The 19,379-nt window shown below is 45.5% G+C and overlaps 1 long non-coding RNA gene across 3 annotated transcripts in view; it reads left to right on the plus strand.

The window, feature by feature from the left end:
• LOC115006216 (uncharacterized) overlaps positions 1-16,596 on the plus strand; it is a 214,178-nt gene extending 197,582 nt beyond the window's left edge. Inside the window, exons 8-9 of one of the 3 annotated variants that reach the window (XR_003832042.1) lie at positions 8,957-8,993; positions 9,446-10,054. This is a non-coding gene — a long non-coding RNA (uncharacterized LOC115006216). Of the gene's footprint in view, positions 1-8,956; positions 8,994-9,445; positions 10,055-16,436 lie in introns of those variants that run through there. The other 2 variants (XR_003832043.1, XR_003832044.1) reach the window with 2 other exon arrangements.
• The last annotated feature ends 2,783 nt before the right edge of the window (positions 16,597-19,379 follow it).

Genomic DNA, 19,379 nt, shown 5'->3' on the forward strand with positions numbered 1-19,379 from the left:
TCAATTGATTTAAAAATAGCTTAGATATTTAATTTTTTCATTTTCATTATATTGATATTTTGGCTGCTCAGCAACATACTGAAATAAATAATAGCGACTGCAAAAAAAAAAAAAAAAAAAAGGAAGAGTAATAGGCCCTGAGAGTATAAAAAAAGTAAAAGCAAAACAACTCCCCTCTTACTTCTGACCCACACCTCCTCCTCCCCATCCATCTTGCCTCTGGGGGTGTTGGACGCAGGCCTCTCAGTGAATTTTCCCTCCTTAAAGAAGCTCATAATGGCTGTGTGAAGTCCCTAAGAGGGAGGGTTCCACTAGGTGACAGATTCTTCCTGTCCGTGAAATTCCCCCTGCGATAATTTGTCTTTGTGCTGATGGGCCCGGAGCTCCACGCGACATGGGTTATGGCAGCGAGGGCGGGACCGTCCTCATCACCTGCCATCTCTGTGGCCCTCTTGACACCCCACACACATAACCCCACACCCACACACTCTCCATTCTCCTGTCCTCCCTATCCCTCCCCCCCCCCCCCCCCCCCCACTTTCATCTCTCCAGCAGGAGCTGTCTCCTTACTGGCAGAGCAACCAAATAATGGAGCTTGTCACAGGCCTTGTTCTTTGTGTTTTGCAGGGCCCAAGAAAAATGCAAACACTCTATTGTAGTCATTAGTTTTCCCATCCTTTCTGCCGGGGCTTGTGGGTGGGGGCTTTGACCTGGTTCAAAAGGGACTCGGGGAGGAATTGGGCTTTTTAGAGAAAGTGAATTCTTGATGTCACATGCTTGGTGTGTGTGCATTATGCATTGTGAGTGGGCTTGCTTGTGCATGTGGCTATACTGAATATGTTCTTTATTGCCTTGTTTCTATGTTAGGTACACACTATCAAAAGAATGAGTTGTGTTGGTGTACAGAACTGTTTCCTGTGTACGTTAGCGCTCCTCTTGGAGCTCATCAATCACTCTTTTTGATAGCCAGTCTGTTCAAATCCATGTGTACGCACTTAATTATTTGTCGTGTAATTAGTTCATGAAACTTCATCTTGGTTCGGCTGGACAGATTCCTCTGGCATGGAGCGATGGGACCAAGTGTTTCAGGGGTCCCCAGCAGAGTTGGGGTCAGGTGGGGGATGTTTGAACGAAGCTACAGGGGTCTTAGAGGAATTTAGGAGCTGCTTAAAGAATGTCTGCTATGGTCATCATGCAGCTCTATAAAGCTAAGATACACTTAACACTGATGAACATTTCTTTCATGACTGCATGTTTTAAACACCACATATTGACATCTCCTTGTGTAAATGTTACCAACAGGAAATGGCACATAACAAGTGGCTGCATATGTGTTTATCTATTTGTGAAGACTTTCATATTGACATGTTTCTGGAGATTTGGCTCAAATTAGCATAGAGCAAGTGTAACTGCAACAAACGGGGTTTTACGTCATGCATTCTTGCCATCGTGCAGCTCTGATCAAAGACTTAACTGACAGGTGTACTTGGATTTTAACCTCTGTATTCTAATCCATCATTCCACTTAGTCCATTCAGTGTCTGGTGTAACATGGACGCCTTGAAAAGGCTTAACAGGTCCAAACAGGAACCAGACACAGTGCCTGCTATTCTTTGCCAGTGCTGTTATGATATTGTGTGGATGCGTGTAGAAACAAACCATCTGGGCCTGATTGAGAAGCTCATCAATAGGCAAGGATAGACAAAGAGGAAGCCCATGCTTGCTGCCTTTGTACTCACTTTAAATTCAGCTCTTATCTGGAATGTAGCAGCTGTCCACTGTACACAAGAAACTGCTGCCTTTCCCAAACCTGATCCTGGCATTTTCCCTGAGTGAAGAAGGGACCGGGGAAGTGCAGGCCCCTGGGGTACGACTGGGGGCCCCTGGGAGGAAACTGATGGACAGGAGTGGAGGGGAGCATAGCAACAGGCTGGCACTCACACTGGGCCCTGTATGGGTCTGAAAAGAAGCTAGGCGTGTGCACTAGTGTTTGCATTCGCAGGTGTGTATGCGTGCGCATGCTTGCATCAGCCTGTGAATGTGTGTCGGATGTCGGAGTGAGGTTTGCAGACATTCAAGGAAGTACTTTTAAAGAAGCATGTGTAAATATAGCCATGAAAAAACAGTGTCATATGTACACACAACACATGTACAGACGTGTACACTCCTCGCCAGTCAGACTGTCCGACCGTAGAGCCCCTTACCGCCTGATAACCCAAAGAGCATGATAGATGATGGCAGGCACTTTGAAGTAAAGCTTATCTAAATACAGCATAAAGAGCTGCCCTTTAACATACAAGCTGCCCATTCAACAACACAGTCAATAACACATACCTGAGCTTCCATGTAGGATTAATGCTTGTCAATATGCTCTGGAAACACGGCCATCACAATTTGCTACACTGTAATTCTCAGCATGTTTAAACTCATATAATATGAAAGGGCATCTGTGTGTATATGTGTCAATGTGTTGCCTTTGTTTGCTGCTCATTTTCCAGGAAGCACAGCCACTCTGGCTCATGGCTCTGTAGATGTGTATTTGTTCACAGTTCATTTGATGTTGTTATCTTGCATTAGCCACAGTATTCCTCCTCGTCTGCAGCTAGTGCTCTGCACAGCCCTCAGGTTATAGGCCCTCGTTTCACCCATCTTACTAAACGACTTAACCAAACTAATGAATTACCCAATTAATCAGAGCAGGACCCTCTCTCTGCCCTTAAGTGCTCGTTTATAGAAGGAGACCGCCCCTTTGACCTCTATCCCTCTAGGGCTGTTTCAACCAGCTTCACTGCGTAACATTAAATAAATATAATTTCAAGGCCATATTAATTCCTCACATACCCATCCTTAAGTAATTAGTCACACTTGCTGTATGCATTCTAGGTTGTCGATACATGTGTGTCTCAGCTGTGCATGTATGTATGCTGTATGTGTGTGTGTGTGTGTGTGTGTGTGTGTGTGTGTGTGTGTGTGTGTGTGTGTGTGTGTGTGTGTGTGTGTGTGTGTGTGTGTGTGTGTGTGTGTGTGTGTGCATGCCTGCACAGAGTAGGCCCATGTTGGTGTGCTTCTGTATGTGTGTTTAATCCATTTAAACCAAGTCCAATTCAGCCACTTCCTCTCTCCGTCAACCTTATCTGTAGCTGCTGGGGACTAAAATCATTTGCGGTAGAGTAAAATGACTGAAAATAATGGGGAAATATCAAGTGCATCTTTTCGCTCCCCCATTTATTCCACCCGCTCTGAGTGAGCTTTATCGGGCCTAACACATCGCAACATACCCCTCCTTTTTTATTTTACTTAGATTTTATTTTGCCCACTCAAACTTTTCATTTTCTGACAGATTGAGGCACCCTATTTAACAGTTTTATTCATCTGTGCCTGCAGGCAGGGACTGACGTTACAGTCAATAAAAATGGGAGAGCTTTGCAGGCACCTCTTCTTCCCCCTTCCCTTTGTGTGCAAAGTGGCAGCCGTGAATTTAATCGAGGGAGAATGTTGTGATTACTTAATGGTTTCCCAGGCAGCCATGGACTGGAGAATTAAATTCCGCATCTGCTTTCCAAGGCGTTAATCTCCTCTCCTCACATTCCGCCTGTTATGATGTGCACACAAGAGATAATGTTTAAACCGACTAAAGCAGGGTAAACCAGCGCAGGCTGTTATTGGCTTTATAATTACATAATTAACTTTTTGTTTCTAATCGTTACGGAGGTAATGGCTCCGCTAAAACGGGGGGCATCTGCCGAGCAGAAACACCAAATCAAAAATCAATAATCCATAGAATGTCATTACAGTAAGTGCTTAGTCTTGAATCACAAGAGAGAGAGAGACAGAGAGACGGTGCAAACAGGGAGAGCAGATTTGTCTCCCCTCTTCTCCCTTTTCTTTTCCTTTCCCTCCTTTTCCTGTGCGGTAAATGAATCTCATTTGGAGATGAGAGTGTTATCTGTGGGAGAGGAGGCCCAGCAGCTGTGGGGAGCAGCAGGGTATCAGGCTCTGCCAGGTGCATGGCAGGAGAGAGAGAGAGAGAGAGAGAGAGAGAGAGAGAGAGAGGGCCAAGCGCCACCGTAAATTACACCTGGCCTCCCAGCACCGCTATTGTAGGGCGATTGACCCGCTCCAAATGAATTCCATTTTCTGCAGGTCCCTCCTTATTTCTAATTTACATTGTGATCATATATGTCTGAAAAATGATATCATAAAAAAGATGAATGTACTAATTACCTCTCCTCTTATCTCTCCCTCGCCCGGTGCACACCCCTTTGGACTTCCTCCTCGCAGCATGTAAGTATGTCACTTATTTCATTGTGACAGGCGTGATGTAGTCACAAAAGTGCGCCATAAATACAGGCGTTCAGGTTGGCCACCTTGCACTCACGTCGGAGGCCTCGCAATGCCATGCCTGCTCAAATGAATGGCAAATTGACAAACATTTCGAGAGCCAAATTACCCCCGGTGTCACTGTGAAATTAGGTTCTTGACCCGGCCTCTGATGCATGCTTATATTTCTACATATTTTCCCCATCGATTTTCATGCATGGGCGTCTGGCCATGGCGGTGTGAGACGAGGTTCCCTATGAGAAAGGGGTTAGGGGAATTTTAATACACCTGTGAAATGAGTCCCTACTTGTCATGAATATGCTAAAGTAGAGCTGTCACAGCAGTCAGAGTGATATCCCCTCACCTGTGCCAGATGAGCTGAGAGAGGGGGGGGGGGGGGGGGGGGGTAACTGACTTCTACTGACGGATAGGGGGACCGAGCTTATGCTGCCTGCCAGTGTCATTTTAACAAATAGGCTTATTAACAGTTCAGAGGCCAAGGACAACAGCAAGGTTATGCAACTATACTGACATAATGGGAGAATATGAGAGAAATATTGAGTTGGCTGATTGTGTGTGTTCCCGTCTCACTCCTACACAGCCTTGCCTGAATGTCTTCTATGTCCTGCCGTCAGAGAGATGGCTTCCTCAAGTGTTTATGTCTCCCTACCTTGGGATGAACTTGTAGCCCGCCTGTCAACATCTGTTTGCTTAAGATTTCACCTTAGAAATGACTTTGACTTTGACTTTGAGTGTGTGTGTGTGTGTGTGTGTGTGTGTGTGTGTGTCTCTGTCTAGCGTTTCTTTCCCTCTGCATCTGCTAGGGTCTTCAAGCACACATGCTCCATCATTTGACTCAGTATTCCATGACACTATGCTTTGGCACTTGACCTCCTGACCTCATTCCCAGACTGCTATAACCACCCCTCAGAGCCCAGCATGGCCAGCAATATAATGGTAATTTGCTGAGGTCACTGTTGCTAACCTACATTACAACAAACCTCCCAAGAACATATGAAACAATGTTCAGCAGGGTCACATGGATGTCAAAAAAAGACATTCCTAAAGTCATGTACTTGTTGTTTAAATGTTGTTTCCTATATATTCTATTGCGGTCTTCAAACGAAGCATGATACATGCTCAGTGGCTCGTCATTATAAGATCTTGTGAGTATCTATAGTTAGTATCTCTTTGTGATTCCACTAACCGAGACACTGCGACAAAGTCTTATTTTCACCTCTGAAACTTTTGAAGGAGAGTACAGCCTGGCGTGACAAACAAGCCTTTTCTGAGAAACACCTCATTTTGTGTGTAGCCATTACCCTTTGGTGTCACATTTGGCATTTGTTTTAAGTTGAGTCTTTTCAGGCACAAAGGCACTATCTCTAGCTGTAAAAGCCTGTGTGAAACGCTTTGCTTAACCTGCTGACACAAAGGAACCACTTAAGCGGTTTTCCCCTTCATCCTCTACAAGCGCAATGACTCACTTTCCATTTGAAATCAATAATGGGGGATGCTGGTGACCGAAGGTAACCGCAGGACGAGGACATACATACTGAAAGATATCAACAGCAAAAGGCCACCGGGTGCATTCAGCACATGACGCGGACAAACTGCGGAACATACCTGTGTGTGTATATGTGCGTGCACACGTGTGTGTATATGTATCTATCTCCAACACTTCCAAAACTTGGCTCAAAGGGCCCTTCTCCTTTTTAACAAACTTAATTCCCAGAAGAGCTTTGCAGACCTGTTGAAAGAGCACCAGAGGCCGATAGTGGGGGTCAGCTGGGTGCACCCTCAGCCCCTTGAGTCGGCATGATTGTCTGGAGGGCGTGAGGCCACCTGGTCAAAGATGGGAGCGTCGGTGATTAATACACCTTGTTTACGGTGCCGTCATCAGAATGAGATGGACGAGGGCTCAGGATGATGGATGAGGGCCGGAGCAAGGGCTGATAAGACATGGCCCATGAATCTGTTCTACATCATCGGCTCCTTTGATCACTGACAGAAGTTTAGAGATGGGTCTGTGCATCTGTCCAAACAAACAAAAGCCTCCCCCCCCCCCCCCCCCCGAGCTCCAGTACCTTGCCTCTCAGGTTAGGTCTCACTCGTAAACAAACGGCGGAGAGACAAAAACGGAATGACAGAGAGGTCATGCACCCGAGAGCAAGATGGAGTGATAAAGGAAGAAGGAGAGTGGGACATGGATTGGAAAAGACAGAAAGGGAGAGAGAGCAAAGTATCCATAAGGGGGGCTTGGAGCCTGTGAACCATGGCAGCACGGTTTGAAGCCCCCCAAAAGGAGCCCTCCACTGCAATGACAGATTCGGCAGATAAGAGATGATCCATGAAAGCCGATCGGTGTGCTGACAGCAGGAGAGAGGCCTTGGCCCCGGCCGGCAGGGTGCATTACTGTGGGCAAACGCAGCTGTCAGGGCCAAACGGGCCCTCAGCTTTCTGCCATGCCACCACACTGACGTCACACAGCGTGAGCCGGGGCCTGTCCACCCCCTACTTGACTCCCTCCAGTCACCGAACACTGCATTCCAGCACTGAAACATTCCCAGGCCAATCTATTGCACAACTTCATTTTGGGGTATATATCAGCTGACAGGTGTTGAAATGAACCTATCTCAGCAATTCTTTGACATATTGACATTGTGTAAAGGAATGCAGGGGGTGCACTGAGTGAAGGATCTCTGATAGGTAAAGGCATAAAAGATTAGACCCGGATTTATTCTTGAGAATCGCGTTGAGCCGCAGTTACGAGGTCTCTTTTACTCTTCTAACACTGTTCCACTAAGGAGCTTTAGCTGCTAGTCTCAAGATAGACAGACAGAAATATGGACAGCATGGAGAATGAGATCCACTGTGTAAAACAGGAGACTTTCATGTACTTTCCCCGCTGAACACGCGGCCGCACGGCGCTTACTCCAGCAGCCTCCAAAGAAAATTAGCCCGTCTACCAGGGGAGCTGAGAAAAGTGCAGACGAGTCCCTCAAGGAAATGAAAGGCAGTAATAAGCTATTTAATTTATACTTGAAATTATTTTATGCTCAATAGATACACTCTGGGTCCTTATTGCTATTTAAATGATTATTCTCGCCAAATTATTTTAATCCATTTTCAGAGGGAGATTGTCTACACCCTCATTTGAAGAGCTAAATGGGGGCATCTTTTAACTTCATGCGGTCGACATAGTAAATTAGAGAACTAAAAGGCCTCCTTTTATTTTGGCATTCATTTCAAAGTATTAGCTCAGTAATGGATATCCTCACATACTAATGCTGAATTATTTTACATATAAATGCTGATTTAAATGCACAGTAGTCTTACGGTTCATTGGCTTACCATTAAAACGGTTTGTTTGAGTCTGTCCTTTCATGAGGAGCATTTTAAACAACCTTGAAGTAAGCAAAGCTGAGACGGTGAACGGTATCCGCTTCCTCGCTGAGAGTCAGACTCACTTTAATTAACACGTATGCAACAAACGCGCAGGACTTTAAATCAGCGGCACAAGCACAGCGTGAACAAAGAGGCTTTTGCAAGGACACCATGACTTTATAAACAGTACATAGTACATGCTACGAGGGCAGTGGACCATACATATCGCTCTCCGTGTAACCATTCAGAGCTGTATCTGTATGAGATAAGAGCTGGGGATATGTAGCTCATAGCTCTGACCTTGGTCTGAGAGCTGATTGCTTTGGTCTTTTTCTCTTTTTGATCTTGTATCTCTCAAAGTCTCGCTTCACCTCTGTTCATGTCTAAATCCTCTCTCTCTCTCTCTCTTCCTCTCACTTCTCTTCTCTTCATTCTCTTGCTCACCTTTCTACTCACATTAAAAGCTGAGGTGAATACATGAAAAGAACGCTGACCTTTTAATGAAAATGTCAGTATTCCTGTAGTGGGGGGGGGGGGGGGGGAGAGGCAAGCTCTGTGTTTCAGAGACCAAGCACAGTCTCCGTGACACTTGAGCTTTCACGAGCTCGACTACATGTTCCATGACAGCTCCTAAATGTCTCTTTTTCTTTGCCTCTACGTCTCCCAAGTTTATTCTCTGACATCGGGGGCGAGGCCTTCTTCAGATTCAGATGTCTGAAATAGATTTTGAGTATCATTAGCAATATGCATGACCATCTTCTTCTATCAATCCTATTCCTATTCATAAGCCCCGCTCGCGGAAGTAAAAGAAGGGCCAAGAGGACACAGCATATATGCGTTTCTAAATATCATCCACATGTTTTGCATTAAAGTCGAGACAATTACAAAGAAGAAGACGGTATAAATAATTCCTTGGGGATTTCTGCAGTGATGTTTAAACCACAACTGGGCTCGACTGACATACACCTGAAAAAAGAAATCACTACGGGTAATGTCACTTTGATGTCTTCCTTTCTAGTACTCCAGCTCTCTCTCTCTCTCTCTCTCTCTCTCTCTCTCTCTCTCTCTCTCTCTCTCTCTCTCTCTCTCTCTCTCTCTCTCGTCGTTGGATCCTAAGTCCACCTTAAGAAATTGAACTGTACATCTTCCTGAGGAGCTCACTGTAGCAGGTGCCAAACAGAGCAGTCATGATCACTTGTCGACTGTACCTCTGCCTTTTGTTACATTTTGTCTCCCGTGTCTATTTTTAGTGTGGCGAGAAGACGTCTCGGCGAAGGTGTGCTTTAAGTAAGTGACAACCTGACGCCCAGCTTTATTTGATGCTTGCCAGATCAAAGCCTCACTGCAGGGCACGCTAATTTGAAGTCCACCGCAGTGATGATCGCTGTGCATGATTACCCCACAATGGCACTCCTATTAATCACATCACTCTGATTATTCTAATTTGATTTGACTCAAAGATGCCTCCCCCAGTCCTACCTCTCGCTTTCCCTGTCTCTCCCTCGCTCTCTCATCGCCGTCATCACAACGTCTCCCAATAAAACTGTCAAGTGGGGCGACTGCTCTCCGCAGTAAGTGGATGACATTTAAAAGGCTACAACGTGACTGACAGTGTACTCACAGAGGGAGGGAGTGAGAGTGCAGAGGGGGGAGGAAGACGAGGAGAGAGAGAGACAGAGAGATGAGGGAAGGAGGGGATGCCCATGTTAATACTTACAAATGACTAATGTCTCCCCCAGCAGGTGCCACGGCCAGACAAACTGGGTAAATGTTGAGATTCCTCCGAGCACAGCAGCACGCAAAATGAAACCCAACTGTTCCTGATGCAGCTCTGCAGACGTGACTGGCGCCGGCGGGTAGCTTAGCTCTGTCTCTCCCCATCACTCTGCCTGCCTAATTGTTTTTTGTGTTTGGTAAACGTTTCCAGCCGATCCAAACTCGCACAGGCTCCGTCTACTGTAGGAATACTGTCTGGCTTAATGCTGTCAGCACTTCTTGATATCCACAGTGTGAACATACAACATGGTCTGCACTGACGAAGGCGCTCGATGGAAGTAGTCATGTGATATATTATCTGTTACTCCATAGTGGCGCTGCATTGCAAAGTAAAACTAGAATTACACAAGTCTGTACAGCACTCTCCACACATCCCCAAAAGGTCAGCCTTTCAGGAATCAAAACATATCTTTGACTGACGGCGTGTCAGCAACACTTTCCATCGTCGTTTGAATGTTTTGAGAATAACGAAAGTTCATTTTGAGTCACAAGCTGCAGATAGTCGAGTTCATTCTGACGCTCATTTTGTCAAACTCTAAAATGTCTTAATTGGTTTTGACAGCAAAGTATAATAGCCGATTAAAACACTTCCATTGTCTGTGTCTCTGTGTCCCTCAGTATGATTCACTCTTATCTGTGCAAGAAATTACTTTTTGACAGCACGGGGAATGCCATGTCATCATTATTGTCATTATAATCAGCCAATCTAAAAACAACAGTTTAAGTCCTCACGGGCGAACCAGTTTCAAGAGTTTGGAAAGACACAGAATCACAGCAAACTGTGTGTGTGTGTGTGTGTGTGTGTGTGTGTGTGTGTGTGTGTGTGTGTGTGTGTGTGTGTGTGTGTGTGTGTGTGTGTGTGTGTGTGTGTGTGTGTGTGTGTGTGTGTGTGTGTGTGACACCAGGCCACATTGATTCTCAAATTGATGTTTTGCAGAGTTAAACCTTCGGACTTAAAAAAAAGCTCCTTGTGAGATTTGATCTAGCTGTGTGAGCCTGTTCAAGTAGGACATGTGGGGTTTTTATCTTGTTACAAATTATGAGAACATATCAAAACAAACATGGCAGCACTTTGCACTGTATAGTAAACTACCAAACAAACTAGTTTTGGTTGCAGCAAAATGAAAGAATAAAGATATATTCTCTATTAACATTCCACTTCCTTAATGACTGAATGCTTTAAAGCTAAAGGAGCAGTATGTTATCCTGTTGGTCCGCTTCCTCTACACTAATACAATCAGCCAAGCTGTGTGTAAGACACTGCAACCAGCCAGATGTGCAGCGACAGAGAAAATGGCATTTCCTGCAGGGAAGAACTTGATCCTGAATTCAATGCGATTGTTTCACCGCCCGCACAGCACCATACCCTTCTGACTGCCCTCACACCCAGGTCAAAGGTCACGTGGTTACCTGCACGTATGGTAGTGTCAGCTGAGAGGAGGGATGGTGGGGAAAAATAACATTTATACAAACATATAAAAGGTTCCAGTACCCCACCCACCTATAATAAAAACTATCAAAGCCCAATGTCAGGGTTCATCTGGCATCAGCTACGTGGAGGCCAATGGCATTTTATGTTTGGTTCAGATATGGAAGAAGACACAGACTGATTTAGCAAGTTGTAATTACAAAATCCTCATTAAACAACTTTATAAATTGAATTTATCAAAACACAACAATTAGGTTTGAGCAAATCTTAAAGTAGACACGTTTCACACTAACATGACTAAAATACACACATTCAGATATGAAGATATCTCCCCAGAAATATTCCCTTCCTGTTGATGGAGGTTGTTTATCCACCGGACACAACCCCACCATGCCAGGCCTCGGCTTAGAGCGAGAGCGGCATGCTCCACCCTGACTCTTTGGGTCCAGCCAGTGAGAGTTTTCGTGCGTCATACGCAGTGTGTCCCGGCTCTGAGCCGAGACAACGCCAGAGCACATCCTCTGTCCAGACAATAGACCTGGCCTGCCATGTTATACCCACACAGCAGGCGTCCACACTCTGCAGAGGGCAGGAAGCTCCTCCAGCTGACCCACTGCCTCCTCACATATACAGTCACAGGAAGCTCCCTCGGCCAGCCGGTGTTCACAAGTTAAATGAGTTCACCTCTCTGCTGTCGCTGACACATACTGTTCCAATACAGAGCTTTACATCAATCAGTCAGGAACATCTTTTTAATGTACTTTAAAGCATAACTATTATTCCAAATGAAGGAATAAATTGACACGCATGGAACGAACATCACTGGATTTTTTTTCTTCTAAAAATATCAGCAGTTTCCTTTGGAGATAAAAAATACAGTATCACAAATCCTGTGATGAATCCTACTGTCTGCGAGAGTGATAAAAGGCTGTCAGAGTCTGTTACGCTTCCTCTCATGTCGTTCTAGGACAGTGTAAGCACTGGTATTGCATGAGGCATTTTCAATAGAGCCTTTTAGGCATCTACACAGGGACTTGATAAAAGCCCTGCGCCGCAGTAAACACACAAGTTTCATTGTGTTAGTTTAGGAGTGAAAAACTGCCTTTAAATTGCCCGTGTCTCTATGTCACTGGAAGTTCAACAAGATTAGATATGGGACAGTTGCTTTGCTTTTATTTGCTGTAGGCGACGGTGACCCACACAGCAGGAATGTAAAAGCTTTATTTTATTTTTAATAAGTACATGCATGCATATAAAGAAACGCATCAGCACAACAGAAAGAAAAAAACATGCACGTGCACTCATACAAGGCCCCTGCTGTCTTTAATACACTCTTAGGCCTGTAAAATTCACACCTATCGGGCCAGAAAGCCCAGACAGAATGGTCCATTTGGCATACAGATGGCACTCCTGGTAAAGTATGGTGTAATTGGTGCACAACCATGGCACTGTGTGGCCTAGCAGCCAGGGGCAACACATTTTCTGGACAAAGGGCAGGAAGTTTTTGGCTCGGTGGCGGGTTGTGGAAAAACCAAGGGCCATAATGCTGCAGCCATATGTTGTGTAAGTCTTATAGAGGCTGCATGTCTTTGTGCATGTAGCTGGAGGGTCACACGTCTTTGTGTGCTGTGTGTTATGGTGTGACACTGCCATTATGGATGAGTGCTGACAGCCGGTGGAATGGCCACAGACAGAGGGCTTGTACTTGTTGTGTTAACACTGGCGGGACACAATAATCTGCTACTTGTAAAGCAGGTATCGTCCTGACAAAACCATTATTGTCTCCACATGGTAATGAGGGCCGGGGAGGGACTGGGAAATAGATTTAGAGGAGGCTGGTCCTGGGCCATGGCCTGCCTGCAATGGGGGTGTGAGGGTAGGGGGGGTAGGACAGGGAGGCGGGGGAGAGGGGCATTAGGTTTGTTCTCTTGCTTCACTGAGCACTGGAGAGTTGTCTTAAATTGCCACAATACAAATTATCTGGGCTAAAGAATTGAAGCCACAGAAGAAGGGGGAAAACAGATGACAAGCCTGAAGATTTAAGTCAAACATACAATAGCATTCTGTAATGCTCCCCCCCCCCTCCTTCTGCCCACATCGTCCTCTGCATAAGATCAGGGTGGAATAAAAAGACGGGGGGGGGGGAAAGAAAACAGGGAGTGTTGTTGGTGTCTTCTAATGAAGCAAGCAAAGATGCAAGTCAATAGAGCAATTCATTAACAAATCAAAGTCCCAAGGGCCTGCCTGGCAGCATGGCCGTGTTTGTGAAAACCCTCCTTCAGAATGGATACCCATATGCCGGGGGTCAGGGGGACGCCCCTCTCCACACTGTTTACCATTCAGCATACACACACATGGCCGTTAGGGTCAACGCTATCTAACGCGTCCGCTGCGCACACAACAGAATTTCCATATGGTCCATGAAAATGGATACGCCGTTGGACCTCCCTTACTTCCCACGCCCCGGCCTTCAGTGCCTTTGGCTGCTGTGTGGTTTGTGTGTGTCCACACACTTCAGGCGGGTGGGTTACAGAGACTGGTTGGGGGTCATGAGGGGTTCTAGTTTTGCTTATGTTAGACACCCATTCAAGTCAACAGCTTAAAACACTGCTCATCAAAAAACCTTCCTTCACTTTTGCTCTTCACCCCTTTTGCTGCAGACTGTTATCTCCCTCCCTAGACTTGTCTCCCCCCCCTTTACCACCCTTATTTTCCTCCCTCCCCGCGTTTGCCTGTAGTGCACCTTTCAGAGGACTTTCAGAACTCTTGCAGCAGTGGCGTTGATGTTGCTTCATAAAAACGTGAGGGCAGTACTGATGGCCGCCTGTGAGTGTGAAGCCCATTGAGACAGTGTTGACCCGCTGAAGAGGATTCCAGCCTGAGGGCACTTCACATGACTCTTTCAAATCCACACAAATAAAGCTCTTTATGGCCTGAAAGTGGCCCCACAGAATGGGTGCTACAGAGCCCCCTGAAAAGCCCAACACGATTGTCATGGATATTACACGACGCGAGCAACAACGGGCCGAGGAGACAAGTGTTGATCGGGAACAAAACTCGAGCAGACTTTTCCGTGAGGCGGGCCAGGGAATGTTGACAGGCCGGTGAATGGTCTGTTTAACCCTTTGAAAGTGAAAGGGGGCTCCCTGAAACAAATGCATTCTGATAGACTTTGTACGCACTGGGACACAAAAAGTACACTAAGCCCCTGCGAGGGAACCAGGCAGAAGGCGAGAGACGAAAATAAGATTGGAAAGGTGGGAATGTGTTTGCGCCAGATTCCATCAGCCCGGCTCTTCTATTTTCTGGCTTCGACGCTTCTCTTTTGAGCTCAACAGAGAGATGATTTAAGCCTTGACTGGGCTCGAGCATCCATTTTGAGTGAGCCCATTTAGAGTTTTAGACAGACTGTTTGTTCACAAGAGTATGCTGCTGTTTGATGGAGAATGTCAAGCCTGAAGTGAGTGCTATCCCACTGGCACCAGCAGTCATTCATTCAGTCACCTAAAAACGTTTATTTCTCTATCACCACTCAGGGGTAAAGCCAAGCTCAAACTGCATTGTTATCAGATTTTGTGTAATTTCTCCATATGGGCGTGATAGTTACACACAAACTCTGCCAAAAAGAATATATTGCCGCAGGGAGGGGCCTTGCCTGTAGAGGTTTAAAAAAAAAAATGAAAAAAGTAATAATAATGTCATTTAAAAATGCTAATCGCTGGAATGCAAATGCTTTACTTTGTAATTAAACTTTGCTCTAAAACAGATATTACTCCTGCTGATTTAAAATTGGGCCATGTGACAGTTATGAGGCTGTTAATTGCAAAACTGCTCAGCATTGCTAATTGTTCCACGGGTGAATGAAATGAGGCTCTGGCAGGGGTACTCTATCACTGTGGCGAGCGATTGTTGGCCACTGTGGCACACTGCTGTGTCACCTGTGGGCAGCCGCGCACACTCTGTATCTGCTAAATGCTTCGTTTGGAGACGCAGAAACGTGTATTTGTGATAATGGATGGAGATTAATTCTGAGGGAGGTAGAAGAAACTATCTGGTCATAAAACTGACCATATTTCTGAGACTTTGTCTTTTCTGAAACAGGAAACATGTAACACATCAGTGCGTTACATTCCCATTGACAAGAGATTTGAATTCAGTCCATCATGCATACAAAATGTGCCACTTATAAGTTACCGCATGTTCAAATGTGCCGACATACCCAAACTCAACATGAGTTTCCTCCAGCAAACCGCTAAAGCTAGGCTGTCACCCTCCAAACTCTCACACTGCCTTTTCAGACAGCAGAAAACTTCTCCAGCAGAGCTCCTGCATGCTGACGGTAATCCTGAACTTTGGAAACTGCAAGGGGGGGAAGAGAAATGTGCTTAGTTCAGCTCCTTCTTGTCACGGGGTGTAGTTTGAGTGGGAGCAGACATGGCTGCCATTGTGGGAGCGTTCTGTGTTGCTGTGTTTGTGTCAGGAAGGCTTTCAGCAGCGAGCCTTGTGACAGTGTGGACGTGTGAGGTGCATTGAGATGTCCTCGTTCTAGGAATACTGCCACCGCCACTATGAGACCAGCCAATTATGCCTCCAGCATGCAAATGTCTTGCAGAAGAGAGAGAGAGAGAGAGAGAGAGAGAGAGAGAGAGAGAGAGAGAGAGAGAGAGAGAGAGAGAGAGAGTGCGTTAAGACAAAGACACAATGGGGCCTGTGAAGGTTCTATGTGTGCCCCACTCAGTCTGAGACTGTTGTTTAATTGCCATGTTTACCCAGCGACTACATCCCATGTCATTAGCACACAGTGTAGTGTCATTTGTGTTGTCACACCACTCTACAGCACCATGGGGTCATTATTGCTCGACTGGCTTGAGCGAGGAAAATTGACATATTTTATGTGGGAAATCCTGATACACTCCATGGAGTTGTTTTCTCTGCGCTTTCAAACAGCCATGGGGCCAATTAATTTTTGACCAGTCCATATCCCAGGGACTGCTGTTGCTTTTAATGGTCTGGTTAGCTCTGGCTCACATGTCACTGTGTATTTGATGAGACAGATAACTGCAGTCTTTTATAACAGGGTTAGGAGAGATGAAGAAGAAAAAAGATAATATAAATGTATACACATTTCCATCCATGCATATCAATTAAAAATAATAATTGTATTAAATATTCAAAATGTAATTGACGTCAGTTTGTGGAGTTATTAATCACTATTCAGTGATTACGTTCTGGGTTTAGATGAGATTAGCAGTAGTATAAACTTGGAAATGTGTTTTCTAATGTGAGTTTGCTGCTGTTTGCACAAAGAAATGATAAGCAGAAAGATAAAAGTCTATCCTCTCCGTGTTATGTATCTGCTTTCCTGTTATACAGTATATTAGCAACAAATACAGAGGTAGGAGGAGGGGGAGAATAAACACAGAGTGGGAGGTGAAAAAAACCCTGACTGCCTGGTCAACACAGGTGGCAGATTCACAGGAAACAGATTTAATTATGCTCCTGGTAACAATGCTTTGTCCTTACAGCGGCTGACATCGCTGTTGACAAAGGCCGCCGCTGCATTCTAATCAGGAAACAAAATGCCGTGGAGCGCCCCAAAGCCCTGTCGGTGGATCATTAGCCAACCACCTCCCAGGATCCAGGGGAAGCAGCACAGAGTACATCCCTGACATACAGTACCATGCCATCAGGCACACAGAGCTTGCTTTCCACCCTGGAGACGAAGGTCCACCAAGGGGAGAGGAGAGAAGCTGACCAACTGATAGACAGATAGACAGAGCGACAGCCGCGGTGCCCTGCCTGGCCGTCCCACCAGGGCTGAGCTTAACAAGGGGGCTGACAGGCTGCAGCTGGGTCCTGCCTAACGAAGGCAGGGACATTAGCGGGGCTCTACGTCTGTCTCATTAAAAGACATCAGCCCACCTTGATTTTCACACACACTGGCCACTTGCATGACAGCTCGGCATGCCACCAGCCAATGAGGGAGAGCGGCGCAGGGACACCGCCGGGCAGGTGACGTGAGGAGTTGTTGACATTACAGCATGGGGAGGGATAGGGGTCAAATGTAAGGGTGACCTCTGTCTCAGGGACAGTGATGACCTCGTTAGGGGCCCCTGACAAAAGGAGGACCGGCTGGGTGTCACCACTGTCATGGTATACACAGGTTGGCTGACATCACAGTCTCTCATAGCTGCAGCTCACACCACCTCTCTATGACTACTCTGTACTGCTGACACAGGGGCGCTCGCTAATGAGCATCAAAGGGCCTGTCCTTCAACTAGTAATGAGGACAGGTGATGACAATATCACATAATAACAGGGGCTGGAACATGAGTCTGGACAGGAGAGGCCAGCAGTTTTAAGAATGACGAGAATAATATTCTAAAGAGCTATCTCTTTTAGAAGCTCCGGTGTTTCCAGCTCACTGCAGACACAATGATACAGGTGAATGAAAAGTGATTTAAAACCAAGCACTCCCCACTTTCAACTGGGGTTTCCTCAGCTGTAAAACCAAAATTCATAATGCTGCTAAAGATATACTACACACAGTGCTAGCAGGGGGTTTAGAAATTATGCAAAAGGGTCCCTGTGCAGCAGTGTTACGGAGGCCCCCTGGTCTCCACCCTGTATATATGGTTCCAGCAGCCTTCTCTGCAGGTCTCCAGAGCTCAGTTTAAGAGGAGGATGAATAGAGTGATGAAGTGCGGGTCACATGTCTGTTTGATCCAGTGATAACGAGGGGGCTGAAGAAATAATCTATCAGCAATAATCCCTGACTCAGGAGACACCTCTGCAACACACACACTCACACAGACGCATGCATGCACACAGATGACAGATGCACAGAGAGACACATTCCCAACACACACACACACACACACACACTGATCACCATATTCAGCAGGCCTTCATTATCCCTATAATGTGAAGCAGGGGAGCCCGCAACCAAAATGACCAATTATTCAGCATCAAGTATATCACCCTTCATTCACTCACTGGGATTTATTAGCATAAGATAGCAGGTCAGTGTAAACGGCTGCAAACTGAAGGCAGACAGGCAGACAGATAATGCTGTTTATTGTTTAGAGGGTTACAGGGAGAGAACATTGCACCATTGGGACCTTGCTGACTCTCAGTTGAAAAGCGAGCACGTAAAACACACAGGAGAGGTTATCAAGGAAAAGATGGCATACTCTACGCACATAAATCATTTATAATGTGTACCATAACATTCCCCTCTCTTCTTTAGTCACAGTGAAGGGTAGGATCCCATTTCCTGCTTGGGTCCGTGTAAAGATAATCATGTATCCATTTACATTTCCCATAAAGGAATATGGAGATGAGGTGGCGAGTCAGCAGGAGGTCCCTGACACAGACACACGGACGCACACACGTGTGTATATATATGGATGGGGCACAAACACGTGCGCACACAGACACAGTCACAAATGTATTTGCCTTGCTTTGCTGTCACAATCAGGACATTGTGAACTATCACAGATTTAGATTAGAAGCTGTCACTGTTTTTCTTGCAGCCACTGTTCACAAATGAAAAGCTGAGGCGAAGCGAATGAACAAAACAACATCCTAATGATTGTTTATACACTGGAAACATGAAGCAATTTTGGCTGATTATCGGGACAATGTCTGCCAATGACGCCATTGTTAGTGTACAGGCCAGAACAAAAAAAAGGCTGATTGAGAACAAAGCAGAGACAGCTGAACCCATCATCTTTTATTCATTACATAAATGACATTTTAACAAGAGAAAATTCCTCATTATTGCTTCATTATACTGTATTAGATCTCTGTCTAGCAGATTGATAGAGTGATAGTGCTTTTATGAATATCAATATGTTTAGACAGGGGGCTTGTAAAGACCTCAGCCAAGGTCAAAGCTATATGTTGTGACAACACGAGCCATGATACCACAGTGAGGTCAATAGATAGAGGGAGTCAGAAATTATTGTGGTCTCAAATCGTCGAGGTTTACGAAGGCTGCTGTAAAAATCAATGGCTTATTGTTTTGTGAATATTGTGAAGCCGATGACTGTTACGACAGTGTGCGATGTATAGACTAATAGGACTGCAGGCTGTAGCTGTGATCTTCCATTACTCCAGACAGAGAGTGTATTCTGACCAGCTCTCACCACACACACACACACACACACACACACACACACACACACACACACACACATCCAGCATAATTATTTATTACACTACCTTTTTTTATGATAATACATTTAAAAAATGTTTTGAAATGGCCCAATGCTTTATATTCACATTTTCTTTTTGCAGTCACTGAAAAATGTACATGTCAATCAAAGTGAGGCGAGTGCTCCCTGACAAGTGAGAATAGTTTATTCAAATTGGTCTGGTGACCGAGAGCAGAGAACAGTAAATGTCTGAATACAGAATGAGGTATTTATGAAAAATGCGGCTACGTTGTCCTCCATTCTAAAGAA

Source organism: Cottoperca gobio, chromosome 3 (genome assembly GCF_900634415.1).
Source record: "Cottoperca gobio chromosome 3, fCotGob3.1, whole genome shotgun sequence".
NCBI classification, from domain to species: domain Eukaryota; kingdom Metazoa; phylum Chordata; class Actinopteri; order Perciformes; family Bovichtidae; genus Cottoperca; species Cottoperca gobio.